The following is a 21,741-nucleotide window of genomic DNA, read 5'->3' on the forward strand; positions in this document are numbered from 1 at the left end:
TGACACTGACTCTGTTTTCGGATGAACCTACCAATTAGTTTCAGGCAGACAGCCTGGCTACAAAACTGTAAAATAAAAGAGGAAAGGCTGAATAAAAAAGTGCCCCAGTGTAGTGAGGTCAGGCAGATACTAGAAAGCTGGGTGTGAGTCAAAGACCCTAGAGAGAAGAGAGAACTGAGAGAGTGATGCCAAGGGAAGCTGAGCCACGGCAGCAGCGAGCTGACGCCAAAAGAGCTACTCCACCCCTCCTGCTCCTGCACCCATCTCCTCTGCATCTGTTGCTTCCCTCATCCCAGCATCGACGCTCATCTGTCTCCACCGCACACTTGTTCAGAGAACTAAACCAGCAGAAAACAGACCTCTGCTGTTATGTAGTTTGGTCTTGTCTGCACTGGCTTGCTTGAGACTCCAGCGAGTGCCTGAGCTCATAAGTGAATTATCGACAGGTGGGAAGGGAGGGAGATTGCTCCTTTCAGCCACAGTTACCTATCACCCCTAGAGACTTCACCGAAAAGGGCACACCTTTGCAAAAAAGTTTAAAATTATGTTTTCAATACTACCTTCTGCTAAGACAACAGAAGTAAAGAAGGCCATTTTCAGTACTGTCAGAGATTCCTGATGACAAGAGCTGTGTTTACTCACCTATCAGGGTCAGATGAGTCAGAACTGACAGAGCTCTGTACCTGAAGGCCTATTTTAAGGCTGAGGGAAAACCAGGATAATTTAATCTCATGCAAAGTAAAGTCACAAGACTTGAGACTTGAGGGAGGTAACTTGAAGGAGAGAGAAAACAATGTGTATCCTGGTTGCACCTGGGATAGAGTTAATTTTCTTCCTAGTAGCAGGTATAGTGCTGTGGTTTGGATTTAGTATGAGAATAATGTTGACAACACAATGATGTTTTAGTTGTGGCTGAGCAGTGCTTACACTGGTGGAGGACTTTTCAGCTTCTCATGCCCTGCCAGCAAGAAGCTGGGAGGGGGCACAGCCAGGACAGTTGACCCCAACTGGCCAAAGGGCTATTCCATACCATATGATGCCATGTTCAGTGTATAAATGTGGGGAGTTGGCTGGGGGGTAGCGACTGCTGCTTGGGAACTGGCTGGGCATCGATCAGCAGGTGGTGAGCAATTGTATTGTTCATCACTTGTTTTATATATTCTGATTATTCTGTTTATTCTGATTAGTCTGTTTATTCTGATTATTCTGGTTATTCTGATTATTATTATTGTTATTATTATTTCTCTCCCTTTTCTGTCCTATTAAACTGTCTTTATCTCAACCCAAGAATTTTACTTTTTTTTCCTCTATTCCCTCCTCCATCCCACTGGGAAGGAGCAGAGGGAGCAAACAGCTGTGTGTTTATCCATCTGCCAGGTTAAACCACAACAGTGAGGCTAACTGAGCAACCCTGATGAGAAAGTTTACATTTAAAAGACTTCTCTACTGAAGTGCACATGCTGACTTTGTATACTGATAATTTTAACCAAGATTCTTCATAAAGCTAATTGCTATTGAGTAGTTTATATCTGATTGTTGAACATCTGCTTCATGAGAGAAAATATCTTATAGCCATGTTTACCTTATAAGGAAGATATCAGAGCAGTAAAATCTCTACCAGAGCTTAAACTTTTTGAAAGCACAAGAGTCCTAAAGCAAGTTCCCAGGTCTCCCCCTGAACAATGGGTGCTAGTAGGAGATATGGTGGATGTCATTCCAAAGCATACATAAAACTGAGATATATCAATGTGGTTTTGGAACAGAGAAAGAAAAAAGAAATGTTTATAAGAAATTATGTTCCTGATGGAAGATGAGGAGACAAGAAAAAAGCTTTGAGGTGATATCTGAATTGCTGGTGTGTGGCAAAGCCCCTTCCTGGTTCCTACCCCTGCAGTAAGATCCATGTTTGGAGTGTCACATAGTGTGGCTGGCCTGTCACTCAGTCCTGTGTAGAAGACAGGAATCAAAAGTCAATGCCTGCTAAGGCTCTGTACATGTATGAAGGCAACGTATGATGACAGTGCACCACTGACCTCTTGTTCACTGAAGCAGGTCCACTAAAAAAGTTGAGATACATTCTCCAGGAAAGAGCACATCAGGACTGGAGTCTGGGACAAAAATAAGTCCAAGACAGACAATTTTGTTAGACACAGAATTAGTGAGTAGACTTTGTCTAAGCAAGGAACATCTCTCAGGCCATCCCAGGCCTGTGGGCAGCAGATCTCTCTCTAGTTTATCACTGAGATTTCAAGTATCGTATGAAAAAGGGCTGGAGGCAAGAAGGTCAAGCTAAGACTAAACTCACAGTCAGAAAACAGTACACACAGATACTTACACTATGACAATCAATTCAAGCAAAAACCCACTCTCCATCGTGATGCTGTGGGGTATATTGCCTTCCTAAAGTTTGAAGGCAGCAGTAGTGCACACAGTGTAAACAAAGACAGTGATAACAGAACTCCCACCAGAGATTAATTTACCTTTTTTGGGAGAAATGGCTGAGAGCTGCAACAGAAGAGGAAGAGCATATCAATGTGGTATGCAAGAAATGCAGAAGCCAAGTGGGCAGTAACCGCAAGGCCAAGAAGAAGAGGAGCAAGAGGGCATCACTGTGACCACACAGTGATTGGCAGGACTGGAATGTGGCCTTGCTATAAAACTTAGAGCTCGAAATTAAACTGCGTCACTTGGAGCATCCATACTGTGTATGCTGTGTTTCCTCGACCCACAGATGGCAGGGTGTCTGCGTGATCCTTCGGGTAACCTTAAAGTTGATACAAGAACCAACAATCAAGATGAAAGCAAGCTGGGCATTGTTTAGTTTAAACTGGATGCTGCTGTCCTGCAGTCAGTGCCAGAAACATTGTTAGTGTCCCTAAAAGAAAAGCTATCAATAGAGAAATTAAATAGATAATTCCAGATAATTTAGTACTGTATGTTCTCTTGTACTGAAAGTAACTGAATGTACATATGAGTAAATAATCAAATGGAAAATAATATGCAATCATTCTAGAGAAATAGCCTATTTTTTATAAAAGCTTATAACGTCTTCAAGATTATGTCTCCTGTAGAGAGCAAAAGGATAAAAATAACTGAAATAGATTTGGAAAAAAAAAATAAAAATCTTTCAGGTAGAGTAGAGATGGAGGCTAATTTTCCAACCTTCTTCTGATTTCTGAAAGAAGAGAAGATTTCTTGAGTGGCAAACTGATAGAGAAAGATCATGCTTAATACAGCTGCCAGAGCAGCTGTCTGACTGTACTATTATACAAAAATATCTGCTATGTTTAGAACACACTTTTTAACAAATTTGAGTACTGGGAGAAAATCTTTTAAAAAGCACCAGTCCTAAGTTACTCTGATAGCAAATATATATGTAGCAGATATATCAAAAGAAGAATTCATGAAACTTAATTCCCTGGGGGGTTTTTTTTGTGTAATTTACAGATTTTTCACTGGCACAAAGAGATCTTATTTACTATCTTTGTCAGAAAATTTATAATGTCTTTCACCTATGGGGATTCTCTGACATATTATAAGGGATAAACAAACATCCAGTCTTTCCCTCTCTGGATTGCAACAGCAGAACCTGTGTCATCTTACAGCTTGTCTGTTTTCATGAAGCACAACATCTGTGAAACCTCTACTCCTTTCTTGTCTTTCATTGAAAACATTTTTGGTGGGCAAAGGAAACACATCTGATGACAGATGCAGCATGGAAACAGCTTTATATCCTCAAGAAACCAGGCTAAAAACAATGTGCTTCAAAGATGCCTTTCAGAGCACTAACAAGGAGTGCCTCAAAACAATGTGAGGCCAGAGAATATTCTTTCTGAACTTGAAAAATAGTAAAGAAAATACAGGAATATTGAAATACATAATGGCATTTGTCTAATTTGTTAGTGATACAGATTGGCCCATATTTTTATTGATGGCCACACATTTGTCCCAAACTCATTATTGCCGTTGCCAAAAATGTATCTGTATTTCCACTTGTGAACTTGTGCTTTTTTATACACATATTTTACCTGACATCTGAATTAATACGTAGGAAAATCTTTATAGAAGCAGACATCACTGATAACATAGTGAAGCCCAGCAAAATGTAGAGCTAAATGCCATACATTCCAAATGAGTTTAACAATGCTACGTGAACTCGGATGAAACATGAAAACTCACAAAATAATGCTTCTCCATGAAGAACAGGCATGACGGGCAGGGTAGAGAATATAAATCACATAATGGGAACAGTTTTAGTTCTATTTAATAAATACAAGCCTGCCATTGATTACCAAAGTTATGATCCAAAATAAGACCCCAAGGAAAGTGATTAAAGCTGTTAGTACAATGTGGCCAGTGCATCAATTGTTACCAATTCAGAATGGAGATTTTGCTGTCGAAGGGATATTCTTTTCAAGAACCAGATTAGTTATCCCAAAAGTGTTAGAAAAAGCATTTTAAAGAGATTGCATGAAGGACACTAGAAACTGCAATTTCAAAATAAAAACTGAGATCTCCTTCACACTAATCTCAAATGAACAGTGATACTGAGGAACCTACAAACCTTTCTTCAGGCAAGATACCTTGAGACAAAGAACCCCATGTTAACACCAGAGGAAAACTATTTCTGTGAAGTAAATTAAATATGGAGTTGTTTCTTTTGACAATATATATGCAGTCTGTTTTATACTATTTTTCTCATTCTTCAAATGGCTTCCCTAGGTGATATTAAAATTTTAAATGTGACTGTGCTTTTGGAATCTGGTGTGCGGGTTTTTTGGGGGTTTGGGGGGTGTTTTGTGGTGGTGGTGTTTGTTTTTTTTTAACTAGGAGATTTCATACCACAGTCACTTTGTTGAAGGCACAAGATAAGGAACATTAAGTCTGGTGGGTCTTTTACTCAGAAGGTTAATAAATGTGAATCCCAGGACTTAGTAAATCCAGACAAATAGCTTTACTGTAGTATTATAGAATCATACTGGTTGGGTTTAATCTGGGTTGGAAGGGACATCAGGAGGTCCCTAGCTCAAAGCAGGGTCATCTATGAAGGTAGACCAGGTTGCTCTTGCCCTGGCAAGAATAGTATTCACATCTCAGAAGATCTGGAAATCCCGGTGGCTGCTGAAGAGACTGATCTAACATGTCTAGTTAGTATCATGATTGGTTGACTGTTTATATGATCTGGCAAAACAGAACATTGAAAATTACAGTTTTAAGTAGCTTCCAGTGTATTAGCAAAGGCTCACATTATTTAACTAAAAGATGCAATGAAATATTGATTTCAGGATTTTTTTCAGTGCAGTCTTTGAAAGACAGTAGTTCTACCCAAGAGCTGTAATTGTTATGAGAAGGCATCCTTTGCATTGATAAAAACTAGTACATTTGGTGTATGCAAAATAAATACATCTCTGACAACTCTTAAAAATAAAACTGAATAGTGCTATGTGTTTATAAAAAATCCTCAGACATTAAACCAGAAAAAAAATACAATTATTATGATTTTCCCTTGCCACTTGCATCAGTTTCATGTCCTCATAATGTAATGATTTGGGAACCAGTGGTAATAAGTTAGTATAAATAATTAAGGAAGTAATGGTGTCCAAAAGATAACATTGCAGTAGCCTTTGCTTATAATAACACTTCAGCGCTGAGGTTAGTGAGTGTTAGTGGTGGATTTGTAGAAGGATAGGAAAGGGAAAAATTTATATTGCACTCCCTGAATTAAGAAAAATAAATTGGTCAGGCCTATATTGCAGAAGGCAACAAATTACCAAGTTTCCCAGTTTAGCACTAAAGGAGTTAATTTGTCTTCTCATTAACACGGCTATGGTATTCTTCTGGATCACCTGTTTCCACCATCTAAGTTAGTGTCTCTTCATGATAATACATGGTGTCATGTTGGCTTGCCAGTTCCCTCAGAGCTAACTACACCATGCGTGCATAACATTCTTCACAGTGCTTGAATGTGAGCTCAATAGATCTGCCAGAAAAGTGACAAGTGGAGGAGAAAAATTGTCGTTCTGGAGCATTATAATACTGACATCGAAGGTAATGAAAGGTTTTAATTAGGTGTTTACTTCCAAGATGCTTAAACCAGTGTTTTTATCTTGTTATCATTATTCAAATATGTGGGCTTTAGAGCCATACATGACCATTCTGAATCATCATAACCTATCTGTATGTTCTTGTATGACTTTTGGCATTATGGCAGAGAAATGCCTCCAGAATAGTTAGTTAGTTAGTTAGTTTCTCTGAAAAATATGTAGCTAAATGGCTAACTTGTGGTCATCATACTTACATGGACAAAACTCAAATAGTTATATACATATCTGAAGATAATTTGCCTTTGTGAAAAGACTTAATTTTAATAAACAAATGTTCAGTTTGCCTGAGATATCGGAAATTTTGCTGGCCTTCTACCTTGTTTCCAGTCCCACAGGAATCCAACATCTCTGGCTGGCACATTGTAGCATGATTTTCAATTAATTATCTTTCCTGGATTAATCTGTTTTTATTTCTTTTAGCAAAAATATAAAACTGGGTTTCTAGACATATATGTTAATTCATATTTCTTGACATTTTTCATCAGCTGAGGGCAATAATACTAGTGTTTTACACAAATTGCAACTCAGTTGCATGTTGTCTACTTGAATTCCAGCAGCTTTAATTGAATATATTGTAAAACTGGAATACAGAGGAGAGGAGAGGGAGCTTGATCTTTGCTACAGTGCTGCCACAAATGTTTAAAGAGCAATGAGAGACATTAACTTCAGTGGGGAATGGGGTATGGAGAAAATTTCTGTATGTCCCTTATGTATATCACTTGCTGTTGTAAGGTATGTTTCATTCAAGTTGAAAAACAGTTTGAGACCTTCAGATAAAAGGTACTACAAAATGAAAACTGATGGTGTTATTAGGTTATGTGCTCGAAGTCCCTCTACGACAGCTGCAAAATCCACAAGCTGGAGTTTCTATTAGAATCTCTGATCATAGATAAATTCTCTGTCTTTGAATTAGTCAATTAAAGAAACAAAAGAGAAACAGACTTTTCTGTGCATTTGAGTCTTGTTTACTCCCTCATGCATTATACATTATATAACATGTATATATGCTTGATGCTCCAAGTTATTAATAATTAATGAATAATATAATAAAACCCATCACATCTTTAGTGTTAGGATAGTAAAGTGGTTTATGTACTTCAATAAGTTAAGACATGTTATTTTCTCCTTTTAGGTGCTTGGAAACTGAGAGAAGCATAAACAAAAAAGTTTACATTGTTTGAAGAAGAGCACAGACTGGAATTAAATACATGAATTAGACTTTATACAATACTTGCTCTTACTGAAGCATTAAGACTTACCAAATCTGCTCAGATGGTGTCCCAGGTGTTTAATCTCTACTGCAGAAATACACTAGGACTTCTATTTCCATTATTTTATTGTTATAGTGCCCCTTAGACCCATACTTTAGTTCCTTTCTTGATAACATAAATGGAAGAGGTTAAGCATTTTAATACTTTAGTTGGTCTCTATGGTATCCTCTGCAGAGTACATTTATATTTGCTGTCTTGTAAATATTATATATAACAGAAACTTTTATAAAAAAGGAATACACAAGGTTTTGAGATACACTCAGGTTCTAATAGCAGTAAACTAATTGCAGAACACATACAAGACACCAAGTATGAAAAATGGCTTTCAAATAACCTTTGTGCAGAGGACTTTGTTACTATTCCTAGCTTGTTTTTGGGTGGGTTTTTTTTGTTTGTTTTGGTTCTTCTTTTTTTTTTTTCCTTTAGACTATTCCCTAAATTGGAGCATTAGCTGCTCTTACAATCAGATTTAAATTGTGCTTGCCATCTCACTTCAATATTTTTCTTTTAGTAATTTAAATGTCATTTCTCAGAAACAGATAGCCAGAACAAAAGGAAAGTATTGCATAGTTGGATGGTGTTTAAAAGCATGCAGATAAACAAAGTCCATTGTAATTATGCCAGGGGCATAATTTTGACTGTTCTGCTCTGCCTTCTATAATTAGTCTTGGAAGCAAATACTGTTATATTCAGCCATGAAATGAACTGGAAGAGCTGAGTTTATTAGAGATTAATAAAGTCTTCATGAACAGTCCTAAAAAGCTACTGAACCCTTAAGTATAGATTATAGGTCAGAATACATTGCCAGTACTTCCTCAGAGAGCAAGAAATTGAGTACACTATACCTATTAACTACAAAGAGAGTGAATAGAGGGCTGTCAAATGTTAATGGCAGATTTTAACAAATTACACCACAGAAAAAGATGCGTGCTATTTCTATTACAACATTTAAATATATTTTTAACAGTCTTACAACTGAGATGTTTTAACAGAAAATCCACAGCTCTCATTACTGAAATTCATTGCAGCAATATGTGCACGTTTAAGTAGTATTGCTCATTTATAAAGACATTTTAATGTAATTTTCTGAAAAATTCTAAACCATATTACCAAACTATATAAAACCCTTACATTTGAAATGATGACTCTTTCCATCCAGCCACCCTCTAAAGGGACATGTCAGCTAGTGAGAAAATGTTTTCACTTTTCCTTTCATAAACGGTAGACTGAATACAAAAAGTGATAACTCGATTGTGTAAGCTTCTCAGAATATATGTTACTTCAAGACTTGATCACCACATCATAAAGAGCGATATCGATCAGTGTCCCACCACATATGGTGCATTGCAAGATGGGTGAATCTTTTTGATCCCCCGAGGGTCTGTGTACCCACGAAAAAACGATCTCTGCTCAGCAGAAATGCGTGGCCGGTAGAGTCATGACAATGACTCAGAGGAACAATCTAACTGGTAACTTTATTAACTGGAAAACTTAACAATCTGGCAAACAATGGATGAACAAAGGCAATTTGTCAAAGGAACTATTTTTGGCATAACCCGTCGCAAGTTATCCAAAACTTATATACATGAATATACGGTACGGAAGTGGTGAAAGAAAGAAAGAAGAGAGGAAAGAAAAAAGAAAGGAGGATAGAAAAAGGAGAGGTATCACCACCCTTGGATCCCACAAGGTTGTCTTGGGGTGGAGTCTGGATGCGTAGGTGATGAGTCGACAAAGCAAAACGTGTGCTCATGCTTATATAGTCTCATTAGTCCAAGACCACCCCTGAGGTGGCAACTGTCTCACTTCTGGGCAGTCAAGTGTTCTAGAGAGTTCTCAAATTGGGTTGGGGGGTATCAGTGGGGTGGCAAGGGTCTTTGCCAATCACATGCTCCTTTCATGAATACCTGTTGACTGGTGCGTGCTCAGTTGTTGCCCACTGCAAGAAGCTGAGGGGGCAGCCCACTGCCTTGCCTCCGCAGGGCTCACCCCACCCCTCTCTGTTCCCCCTCTACCTGGGCAAATTGTTTGAGACAAGGACATATCTGACTGCACGGTTGGTCTTAGACTGAAAGGCAAATGGATACTTAGTAGAAGAAAGACAATTTAACAGCACTCTTACTTCTTCATGAGCTGGAAAACATTCTTATAGGTGCACCTTAAAGCTTACTTTTCTACTTCTGCTTCAGTCTTTTAATTATTCTGTTTCCCATAGTAAATTTATCCCTGTTGACACAGCTTATTTTCAGGCAATTGCTTACAAGTTTTCAAAAGATCACAAATTGCCCTGTACATTTTGAATGGATTACCCAAAAAAGCAGACTTTCAGCAAAATGCTAATCTTTTCATCCTTTCCTACCTCATATTATACACAGTAAGCATGGAAATTTTAAACAATGTACATGTTGCAAATCTGACAGCAGGCAGACCTCATGGACAAAATTGAAGATGACCTCCCATTCTTTTGCACTGCTACCTAAATTAACTTTGTGATCTTCTGCTGATTGCCCAGCTCAAATGATAATTAACCTGATTTGTTAACTCTGAAACTGTTTATATTACAAAACTGTTAAGTCACTGTTGCTTTGTAAAAAAAAAAAAAAAAAAAAAAAAGACACAGCAAACCCACAAACAAAAAACCCCAAACAAATAAATTACATCAATTGGAATAAATACTGAGAAATAACCATGAGATGGCTAGTCAAAATACGTATCCTTCTTTACCCAAACAAAACATATCTTAATGTTCTTTATTTGAATACTTTTTATTTGATTAAGGCTTCAATTTTGTCAAAAACCAAGAAGAATAAGGATAGAAATTACAGAATGCCAAGTGGAACTAAATGGTCCATGAAAAAATGTGGAAGACATTTCTAGGTTCTCAAGGAAGAAAGTTCTGAAAAGAAAAAATGGAGATGAAGACAGGGTAAAAGAGGTTGAAATCTGTTCTGAGGGAGACATACATTTATGAGAATGTTCTCATAATGAGATTGAAGAGATCCTGTATAAGTTTATGGTTTCAGAGTATGAATGTCATTGTTATGTCCAAGGAGCTTGTTTAAATGAATATTTGGTTATGGTTTTGTTCAATTCTTTGTACATACACACACATACTTTCACTGATTGCAGCTGCAGAGACCAGTAAATATTGGTTTTCCTTTATTTGCATTTTACCACTCTTATAATTGCTGTAAACTGTACATGACTTAGAGACATATTGGATGGGAACTCCCAGTTTCCTGTTGAATTAGGTTATGTCTGCCCAGCTAAATGTATACAGTCTTAGGCTTTCTGCTTGGTTCGTAGAGTAAGTACAGTAAGATGGTTTCCTTCTACATCACTCAAGACTATTCTTCCTTCTCAAGGAGAGAGTCACATCCATGCAGTATGGCATTTGACTCCTTATGTATCTCATAAGATGAAGAGTTTACTCACACTTGCATCTCTCTAACATGATGTTTTTCAAAGTCAAGATGAATAAAAAGCTTAAATTTCTGGATGTGGAGGGCTACCATCTCCAAATTTCTTGGCTTTTATGTAACTGGAATGATTAATATTTTTCCTAGCCATCAACAAAATCATAAACTGACACTATTAAATTAAGGAAAGCACCACTTTAAACTGAGTCACCTACAGTAGAATAACAGTCTCATAATATGCACTATCAAGTATAATATTTTTTTGTACAGCAATATTTACCTATTTCTTACTACCAGCTTGTGTTGATACTGTGAAGTCAGTATGGATGAATGACTGTGTGTACCAGAGTAAACAGATCTCATTTTGAAAGGTTCACACTTCTACTATTTGTAAATTGGTTTTGTTCTGCTCGGATACAGGTGAATTTTAAAATGTGAAATCAATTTTAGAATGAAAAAACCTTGCTGAAATGAAAAAGAAACACTATTCCAACTCTCCCCACCCCCTACTCCTATTTGACAGATTTAAAGAGAAGTTGATAACAATAGACTAGAATAAACAGTGTAGATTAATCTGTAGTATGGAGGAATGTTTTTTCTTGCTGTTTAAAAAACTACAACTCTAATTTACCACCCTGTTATCAACATTTAGTTTTTACCATCCTAAAGTCACTGGATGTGAATCTACCTTATTTCTAAGGGCTTTTAATAAAAATGAGATTAAGGCCAGACGCTCAGAGGACCATAAATCAGAGTAGCCTCCGGTAGAAGTCACTACTTTATGACACCTCAACCACACAGACATTCTGAAAGATACTGGTTGAGGAGAGCTACTAGAATGATAAAGGGACGGGGGCATCTCCCCTACAAGGAAAGGCTGAGAGAGTTGGGCTTGTTCAGCCTGAAGAAGAGAAGACTGAGAGGGGATCTCGTCAACGCATACAAATATCTTAAGGGCGGAAGTCAAGAGGACGGAAGCAGTCTGTTTGCAGTGGTGTCCAGCGACAGGACTAGGGGCAATGGATGCAAACTGAAACACGAGATGTTTCAGTTGAATATGAGGAAGAACTTCTTCACTCTGAGGGTGGCAGAGCACTGGAACAGGCTGCCCAGGGAGGTTGTGGAGTCTCCTTCTCTGGAGATATTCAAAGCCCGCCTGGATGAAGTCCTGTGTAGCATGCTCTAGGTGAACCTGCTTTAGCAGGGGGGTTGGACTAGATGATCTCCTGAGGTCCCTTCCAACCCTTACGATTCTGTGATTCTGTGATTCTGTGATTTAAGAGCAAAACTGTGAAATAACACTCATCAGATGTACTGCTCTATGAACTTCCTACTTTGGGTGCAGTGTTAAATAAGTCATCAGTACTCTTTTCCAATAGTGATTTTGTGTATGATGTGAAAGTGTCATGACTATACATAAAATGAGGACTGTGGCAACCAAAGAAACCAAAGAGAAGTGGGCAAAATGCTGCAATCTGGATCGTGATGGTATCTCTTCATAAATCTGAAAGCATCTTACACTCCCTTCTATATGCATAATTCTGCATTTACCACATGCTTTAAAAATATGGTATGCCTTTATATCGTACAATTTGTTAGAGATTTCATTTTACAGGGAAACTGTAAGTTATAGATCTTTTCCCAAAGGACCAATATTTTTTTCTTTGTGTATATACATGGCTATTACTCCATTAATATCTATCAATTGTTTTGGAGTAACTGGAGGAATTTAGCCCACCTACTCCACAGAGGACAAGAATTCTATGTCTTTGGAGAAATACAGAAGACAATGCCCTAGCTGGAGAGTTTGTGGTTTTTTTTTTTCTTTTTTTTCTTTTTAAGGTGCTTTTTCTATTTGAAAGGCCCTTTAAGACTGGCAGGATTTTTTGTGTCATTTTGGAGTTTGGGAAGTTTTCTTAATTTTCTCTTGCATAAACTGCTATTGTATTATTACAGTGACACTATATGTGCAGGCAGATATGATGCTTCAGCAATATAATTCCTCTTCATAAAAAAAAAAAAAGTGAAACTTAATCTGGAGGTGTTGGATATTTGTCTGAGTCATTCTGGGATAAATCCAAGCTTACTTCAATGTACCAGAGCAGTACTACATTATGGTACATGCAATAAGCAAATTCAACAAGTGTAGGTTATGTATTGGCCTTGAATGTCAGAAAATTGGTGTCGTTAGATGAAAGTGTCACAACAGGACCATCTAAACTGAGATGAGTAACTGGTGATTCACAACACAGTATACAGCAAACTGAAAAAGTACCATTGTTTCAGTGATTAAACAAAATAGTTATTGAATATAACCGAAGACTGTATTTGGTTGTCAAGGGGAATTCACTTGCATTAGCTTTTTTTTTTTTATCTCTGAGACCATTATTATATATCTGTGAGCTTTAGAACCTGGTACAAGTATAATTTTGTGTGTTTTCTCATACTCTTCCTTTCCCCTTTTGGTGAGAAATAATCGGCATCTAGATAACACAAATAAACAGAAGACCTTGTTTTCAAAATAAGATCTATGTTTAGCCAGGAAGTTTCAAATCCAAAATACAACGTAACGGCCAACAGTATTGTCTAGAGTTCACTGTAGCTGCCAAATTATGTTTAGACTTCCATGTACAATCAAAATATATGCCCCTAAAGATATTGACCTGCATGAGTATACATTCAGAAATCCTGTAAATGAATAATCATTGAATTTTTATTAATCCCTAAATCAAAAGTATACATAACCATTGTATATCCTCCACAGAAGAAGCTAACAATACAATAGAAGTTGGGTCAGTTGTAACTTCCATTTGGCACTCTACTGATTTTGAGACTTTTCATCATCTTCTCACATCATTCATATCTGAACCAATGAAGAAGGTGAAGCAAAAGATGTAATGCAGAAAAGTATACATATCTTCTGGCAGTATAAGATAAATTCCTGAAATGAAGTAGTAGAAGGTGTGACAGCTAAGTCTATCCTGTATACTTTGTTCAATTTTAATCTGCATTTATGTGTGAAGGTGTATATATATGTGTATGTATAGATATGAACTATATATAAATATAAAAATTAAATAATCAGACTAACATTAAAATTCTGAATCCAATAATTATGCCAAATAGTATTTTCTTCAATGAGTAGTCCATTAAGTCAATAGTGTAACTCACTGAAGTTCACATTGTACCTTTCCTTAAATAAGGACCAATGTACAGGTGCATTGCTGCAGGAGCTAAACAGGGGATTAATCAAAATTTTGAGAGGCCATATGTGTTCCGTCACTTTCCTTCCATTTCCAAAATTAAATCTGTTTTTACGCCACTATGTTTTCTGAAACATCTATTTGTATTTTTATGTTCAAAACTGAAAGTCACTGGCAAGAAACCACTGTCAATATCTTCAGTCAGAGACACTGTAGATGACAATCTAATTTATTTCATCACATCAAATAAGTACATCACTGAATAAATTGCACCAGCTTGTGGAGACACCTGATAAGATAAACAAATGAGAGTCTTGGAATTTATACACATGAGAGAATGAATTGTTTGAGGCAAGATATATAGACAAACAGTAGAAAAGAAAAACTAATTGTTTAAAGGAGAAAACTGTAACAATTTTTGAAACTTGGATGGAACTATTTAAAAATGTAAGAATGAAAAAATATGTTATGCTATACAAGCATGATATAAACTGAGTTCTGAGGTGCAGAAAAATATAAAAGAGAAGTCAGATAGAAAGATACTAGCAATATGCAGAAAGTGAAATCTCTCATTGCATTAATAATAGTAAATAAATATTTGTCCAAAATAAATCTAATTTAAATCTGAAATTAGCAAACCTTCTCCTAAAGACATTCCTCTGCATCACAGAATGAAAAAAAATGTTCATAAACAGTTCATCTTTGTCAAAAGATCAGTCCCAAATTGCTTCTGAGGTAAATTCCTTATGACCCTTCTGCTTCCTGAACACTGAGTGACTAAATTAAATTGCCTAAGGGCAATATTAACTTCTGCACCTGACTTTTCAGAGAACGTTCTTTTATTTTCTGTTTTCTTTTGTCTGTTTGTTTGTCCTGATGTGCCAGTCCTTAATCATCTGTTGTTAGACTTCATCTTTTTACTTCCGATAGTGCTCTCTTTAGCCATCTACTGATATGCTGACACAGCCAGCATTCAAACAACACTTGTATGCTGAACTAATCCTAAGGGAAATTCATATTTTAGCCAAGGTAGTTTACAATACAAAAAGGAAAAAAGTAACTAAAATGGGTCTCTGCAAGACATGCTTTTATGATTAGTTCTATATTTATGAAATGTTTTAAAGTAAAATAAAACATAGAGAATACATATAAAAATTATATAAATATGTGTGTTTGTATATATGCAACGTGTATTTTCATACACATAACATAGATACATATATGTGCTCTGACACATTTACATTTAGATTTTCCTGCCTCACAGCTGAGTTCTTAGTACTTAGTATTGTAACATATTTAACTTCCATCTATGGAAAATATAGGTTTTCTTTCTCTGTTGATTTTTTCAATAAGTGTATGTTTTAACTTTTGGAAGTTACCTGAAACTTTACTTACTTTACACCCAGTTGATTATAGAATTGTATTTTCTGTAATTATATAAGTATATAGCCTGTTACATAAGTGTACAGCTATAAGTGTATAGAGTCTGTTTCATTCCTGGAGCCAACATTTTTTCTTTCAGAAAATTGATTTCTTCCTTACTAGGTCGAAAAACTTTCTAAAACATAAGGAAATTTATTGTTTATTTTAAAATACCTTTTATTTTGAAATCAAATTTTGTGAAGAAATATACAGACACATAAATATTTAATTTAAGAGAAAGCTATCAATTTTTATTCCAATTAAAAAATAAACATTTTAACACACCTGTTGCCTATATTTCTAAGGTAAGTGCATTAGGATGTTTACAGTTCTTATATATAAAAATTCAAAACACAGAATGGGTTCTTTTCATGTTACTTGACTCTTACCTAAAAGCAAATTTATCCCTGACCATGTATCCACTCACTTTTAAAAACACATTGGCAGCAAGAAATATGCAATAAGCAAAGCTCAACACTGGCTGGTGAATGCAAGTTCATAAAAACCTAATATAGTTCAGCAGCCTAAATGTTCACCTTTGGTGCCCACTTATAAGAATTTTAAGTCAAATAATTGTTGGAAGGTCTCATAAGGCTTCTACAGTAAGGCTAGTAACTGGCCCTTTGTATCCTGGGTTTATCTGCAATGCCTACAATGTAAGAATGAACTCTTTATCAGTCACTGAGGCTCATATTAATTTCAGAGGCTGAGTATTTACCAGGTTTTAGAGTTTTCAAATGAAATCTTGATAAACTTTCTAAAAATCATTTATGAATTGATCAGAGCCTACTAAAAGTGAATAGTAATGAAATCATGTACATATAGATATATAAACTATAATTATCGTATCAGCTTTTAAAAATGAGTCCACCATTATCCATAAACAGGCTTTGAAGCTATGCCCTATGATCTGTTTTTAGGAAACACTAATTTTTATTTTGTTGGCTTACTAAATACAGAAAGTATGAGCTGAGTTCTGTGGAATAGATGTCTGGTGAGGTTTAATGGCAACAAAGAGTCGGTTTTAAATGGAATATTATAAGGGATCTTTCACATATAGAAAATCAAGCCAGGTATTTGATATGTCTTTTATTTTATTTGGCGATTGCAAAACCAATCTCAAAGAGAAAGTATTGACTTGATTTTAACTAGTTCAACACAGATAAGAATACCACTCTGTGAAGCAGGTCATCTTTATTTAAAACACTGCAAGAAGTACAATTTTACCCAACCAAAGATTGTCACAGAAAACACAAGCATGTGTGGTCTACAAGCAATGACACTCATGGTAAATAGCACTGCTAAAGTAATCTAGCGATAGGATAGTATCAACATGGTAATAACCATTTATTGGTACATCTGAACATAAATATTTGGCATTCAGGTAGCATTATCAATTAAATAGTTAATTATATTAAATTAACTTCCCATACATTTTTCTACTTCAAAGTTTTTTAATCCTCTTCATGATCAATAAGTAAATACTGTCATCAAAAATAATTAATCTTATTCTAATTTTTAATCATCTTATTCCTACTTTCAAAGTGGTAGTGTTTACATATATTAATGCGGTTCTTCCAGAAACAAAGAAAAGCAGATGTGAGTTTGATCAAATGGCCATTAAAATCAATAGAAAAGTTGTCAGGATAGTGACAGACATTGGACACCACAGCTTTATTGACTCTTTTGGCCGACCAAAATATACTACATGCCTACTAAACATATAAACTGGCACCGTTCTAGCCCAGAGGACTCACATTCTAGTATTAGATGGGTGTAATTCATTAGATTACTCTCCAGAAACAAAATGCCTTATCTTAACCCTTTTGGGTTACTTCCAGAATACGTGAGAGAATTCAAAGTTTTCCCTGTATTCTTCTTACTGTAACTCCAGAATGGTCTCATTTCTCCTTGCCTTTGCAGTCTAACTCCCAGGTATGCCTTCTTTTTCCAAATTATCTCTCTTCATATGGTGCATTCAGATTGCACATAGTGCCTTTCATACATATTTTTCAGAGGTCTTAGCAATATTAATATGACAAATATATGAAAATATTTTAAATGGCAGATATATGTATTTATATTTCATTTTTAAGATGTACCAATAAAACAGTCATGAACACAACTGTACTGTTCTATTGTTTAGTTATCTTAGCCATATGACTTGCCACTAGTTTCTTTGCGTCATTCCATTGCTGGCAGTGAGTCATTCATTGCATTGGTTCAGACCATTGCATGGAACTTGACTCCAGGTAAGGTTGACTGAAGAAATGGCTAGGTTATCTTCTATCCCGCACAAACAATGCCACCTTGTTTGGAAGGGTAAAGAGTATCAATATAAGCCAGTCCTGCTCTCTTGTTTCAGAGAATTAATTCTAGACAATTTTACTTACTATTATTGATACTGGAAGAAAGTTCCAGGATCAAGAGCTTGGGAAAATGATGGGCCTGGACTGTATGAAGTATCTTATGAGCATGTAACTACTTAAAAGCAAGTCTTTCTTATTAATCTCGTCTCTTTAAACTTATAATACTTAGATCCCAGATGCACCAGAACTCAGGTCTACATTACAAAACCCATGAAAAATGTCCAAAAGAGATGGAGATCTGGTGAAGTTTTTTGGGTGGTTTTTTTAGTATTAATGTTTTTTTTAATTTTCTTAGCAGAACACTTGAAAATTAGCAATAGCATAATTTCTTATGAGAATATGAAAGATAATGAGAAACATTTCTGGTGGATTAGTGAATTATATCAACTGTTATGGAGGAATTTAGGAGTGATAAAACCTCAAGGACAGAAATACACCATGCAGTGACATAAAAGTTAGATCTTATTTCTAAGAAGGATAGGTATAGAAGGGTAAGTAACAGTTTGTGTTTTAAAATCCACTCCCACAGTGTATACAGAATATGCATTAACACTGAAGAAGGTCCCTGCTGCCCCAGTCCAGCTGGCACCAGCACCGGAGAAGCAGGGGATCAGGACGCTTACTCTAACCAGTTAGTGTGCCTGCATCCCCGCTGGCAAACTGGTTTCCATTCTTAATTAACCCACCTCAGGCTCATCTTCTGTGTGGTGGTGAACTCGGTCCCCTACCCCCTCTTCCTTCTTTATTGCTTTCTCACCTAGGTGGTCATGGTTGGCAGATGTCAACGGCCTTACTGGTCACAACATCCCAGGAAAATCTCTTTGACTTTTTCCATATTTAAAGACAAATAGCTGTTATTTCCTGGTTGCCAGTGGCTTCTAGCTCTACTCTGCACTCCCATCACCCCCAAATATGTTTCTACAATGTAAACCTGTAATAGCTCCATTTCTTTCCTGTGCATATCCAGAAGCAACTCAGATCTCCTAGGTGTGCCTCCCCATAATAATTATATATGCTTTTTTTCTGCTTTTGCAGTCTAAACCAGAACCGTCTAATGAGTTACAGGTAGGCAGATGTAGTCAAAGTCTCACTTATCTGAGGTAGTACCTTCATATAGGTGTGACCCTGATACAGCAATTCAGTACAGGATGTCAAAAAAAAATTGTAACTAACCTGGCAGACACAAGAGAATTCAACCAGGTATGGAGAATAGAGGAAATGGGTTGCCAGTTTTTGGTGGTGATTAATATGTTGGTTCTAGCCAAAATGTATAACTTCACCCTAGAAAAATCTGATTTGAAGAATCTGTTACTTATCTCCTCTTCCCAGCTAGAGCTTGCAGCATGACCACCAATGCCTTTAAGTCAGCCAGTGCTCTGCTGATCTGGTAGCTATTTGATGCTCAAAAGCTTGCAAGAATTATAATAGGAAGGAATTATTAAATTCAATAAATTATAATGATTCACAATGGTTTCAACACAAGCATCAATTTACCTTTTGAAAGCAGACAGGCTAAGGTGCACAATGCAGTTCTGGTATTAAAAAAACTAGTGATTTCACTCAGAGGATCACTTATGCAATATACTTAATCCATAGCAGGTATACCCTCCCCCTGACAACTTTCATGATCATAAGTTGCTCCCTGCACCTATTTTGTCACTACTCTTAGTCTCAGGGATTTACAAATCTATCAAGACACTTTCCTTTCTTCCAAGAAGTATCAAATAAAAATTATTTGCTTTCACACAACCCCTTCTAATTTTCTTAGGGGAAGGAAAATAAAAACAAAATCTCAGACACTTTAAAAGACCTTTTTTCCTTAAGACTATACTACTTTGATATAACAATAATATAGGTACTTAGCTGAGCTATCATAATATTTATTTATTTATTTATTCATCAGTGGTACATACCCACTGTTTGCTCTATGCTTGATTGGAGGCTGGGCAGATATCACCCCAATACTTCTGAACTGGTGAATGAAAGTTACTGGACATTCTATCATCTTATGCCTTTCTTGCAATAATTCTGCCTCAGGATATACCTGGAGATGCACCATACTCATTAAATAAGAAAATCTAATAAATACGCACCTGCACCACAACATGCAAGCCAGCAGCTAAATAAGATGCTGTTTCAACCACTAATTAAATAGCAGAATTTCTATATTTGGGACAAAAAATCTGTGCCAGAGCATCTGTTCACTTGTTTTGAAACACATGATTTGTATTTTCTAATACAGATTCTAGTACAATAATGTGAGAAATTGATTATACTCAGACAGTACAATTGTACATCAAGGAAACATGCCATATTGGACCAGCTCTTTGGCCATGTTGGAATAGCTAGTAAAAGATTTAATAGTATTACAGAGTGTGAGAATTTGAGCTTGATGTCTAGTTTAAAGTCAGGAAAACATATGGGACAGGAGGTGGTTCTTAAGTGAGAGAAGGGAAAGGAATTGTAAAAACTAAATGTTATTTTAATGTCTGCTTTTCAACTAGCAATCTTCTGGTTTTGAAATTCTGACAAAGGAATTGGGGCATATCTCAGAATGAAATTGCAATAAGCTTTCTGTGTTCTTCATGCTCTATTCAGGTTATGCAGTAAAGGAGCATGAAAGGTCAGCAGAAGCATTTATTCCACTGGTTCTCCCTTCTGGGAAACAAAAAACATCAATATAAATGAGAGCCGTGGTAACTTAATACTTCATTTCTTCTATTCTTCAGCATTACATCCAGTAAACTCCTGGTTAAACTCTGAACTTCTACTACCTTTTCAAGCTACCCTTCCTGTGTACGCTTCCACCAGAGCATGAAAAATTAAAACAGTTTATTTCAATTTAATTCTCAGGATGTGTATTTTTCCTTCAGTGAGAATTCTTTTTTCTGCTCTGTGAAATGTCCTCCCACTGTTCAGTTCAACCTTGGGGTTGGTCTGCTACTCAGAAATATTTACAACATTCCACATAAAAATTGTTCTAAAGCGTAGATTGATTTTAGCTTTTATTAGCAGAATTACATAATCTAGGAATATTTTATTTGTGTTTGATTATGTAAGGCAGTACAGAGTCTCTGTAAGACAATATAGCTGTTCACAATGAAGGAATTCTTCTGCCCATTCATCATTGCTTAAATTAAGTGTTTGGTTTTCTGACTGAATGAGTCTTTGTATTTACTAAGAACTCATAGATGATAAGTCTTCCTGGATTCCAATGAAGTCAGTACTTTGATCCCGAAATCCTGTCTGCACCAGCAAATTGTGAGTAAGTTAATGAAATCTCCACATTGGTTTCAGTGGATTCTGTATTAGGGCACAGGGAAGTAAACACAATTATATCATGCCTACTGTCCTATGAGAAATTATTAATAATTATTCCCTTGATATATTGAATATTCTCTTGAATACATTCTGGGCAAAACCTACCAAAATATAAATTGCCAGCTTCATTTTACATGGAAAGGAGAGTGTCAAAGTGGAATTTCAGCCAGGTATCACAACAGAGAGAGAAAGGAAAACACAGAAAATTAAACTGGAAATTAAAATTAATGAAGTAATACTTTTCACTTGTTCCAATGCATTTTTAATTCTTGTTTCAAAAGGGAGTATAACGAGTGGTGTCCTTCAGGGGTCGGTACTGGGACCAGTGCTGTTTAATGTTTTCATCAATGACTTAGACAGCGAGATCAAGTGCACCCTCAGCAAGTTTGCAGATGACACCAAGATGAGTGGTGCGGTTGACATACCAGAAGGATGGGATGTCATCCAGAGAGACCTGGACAGGCTGGAGAGTTGGGCCTATGTGAACCTCATGAGGTTCAACAAGGCCAAGTGCAAGGTCCTGCACCTGGGTCGGGGTAACGCTCGGTATCAGTACAGGCTGGGGGAAGAAAGGATCGAGAGCAGCCCTGCCGAGAGGGACTTGGGGGTGCTGGTGGATGAAAAGCTGGACA

The sequence above is a fragment of the Egretta garzetta genome, unplaced genomic scaffold (genome assembly GCF_000687185.1).
Source record: "Egretta garzetta isolate BGI_Z169 unplaced genomic scaffold, ASM68718v1 scaffold259, whole genome shotgun sequence".
Classification (NCBI taxonomy): Eukaryota; Metazoa; Chordata; class Aves; order Pelecaniformes; family Ardeidae; genus Egretta; species Egretta garzetta.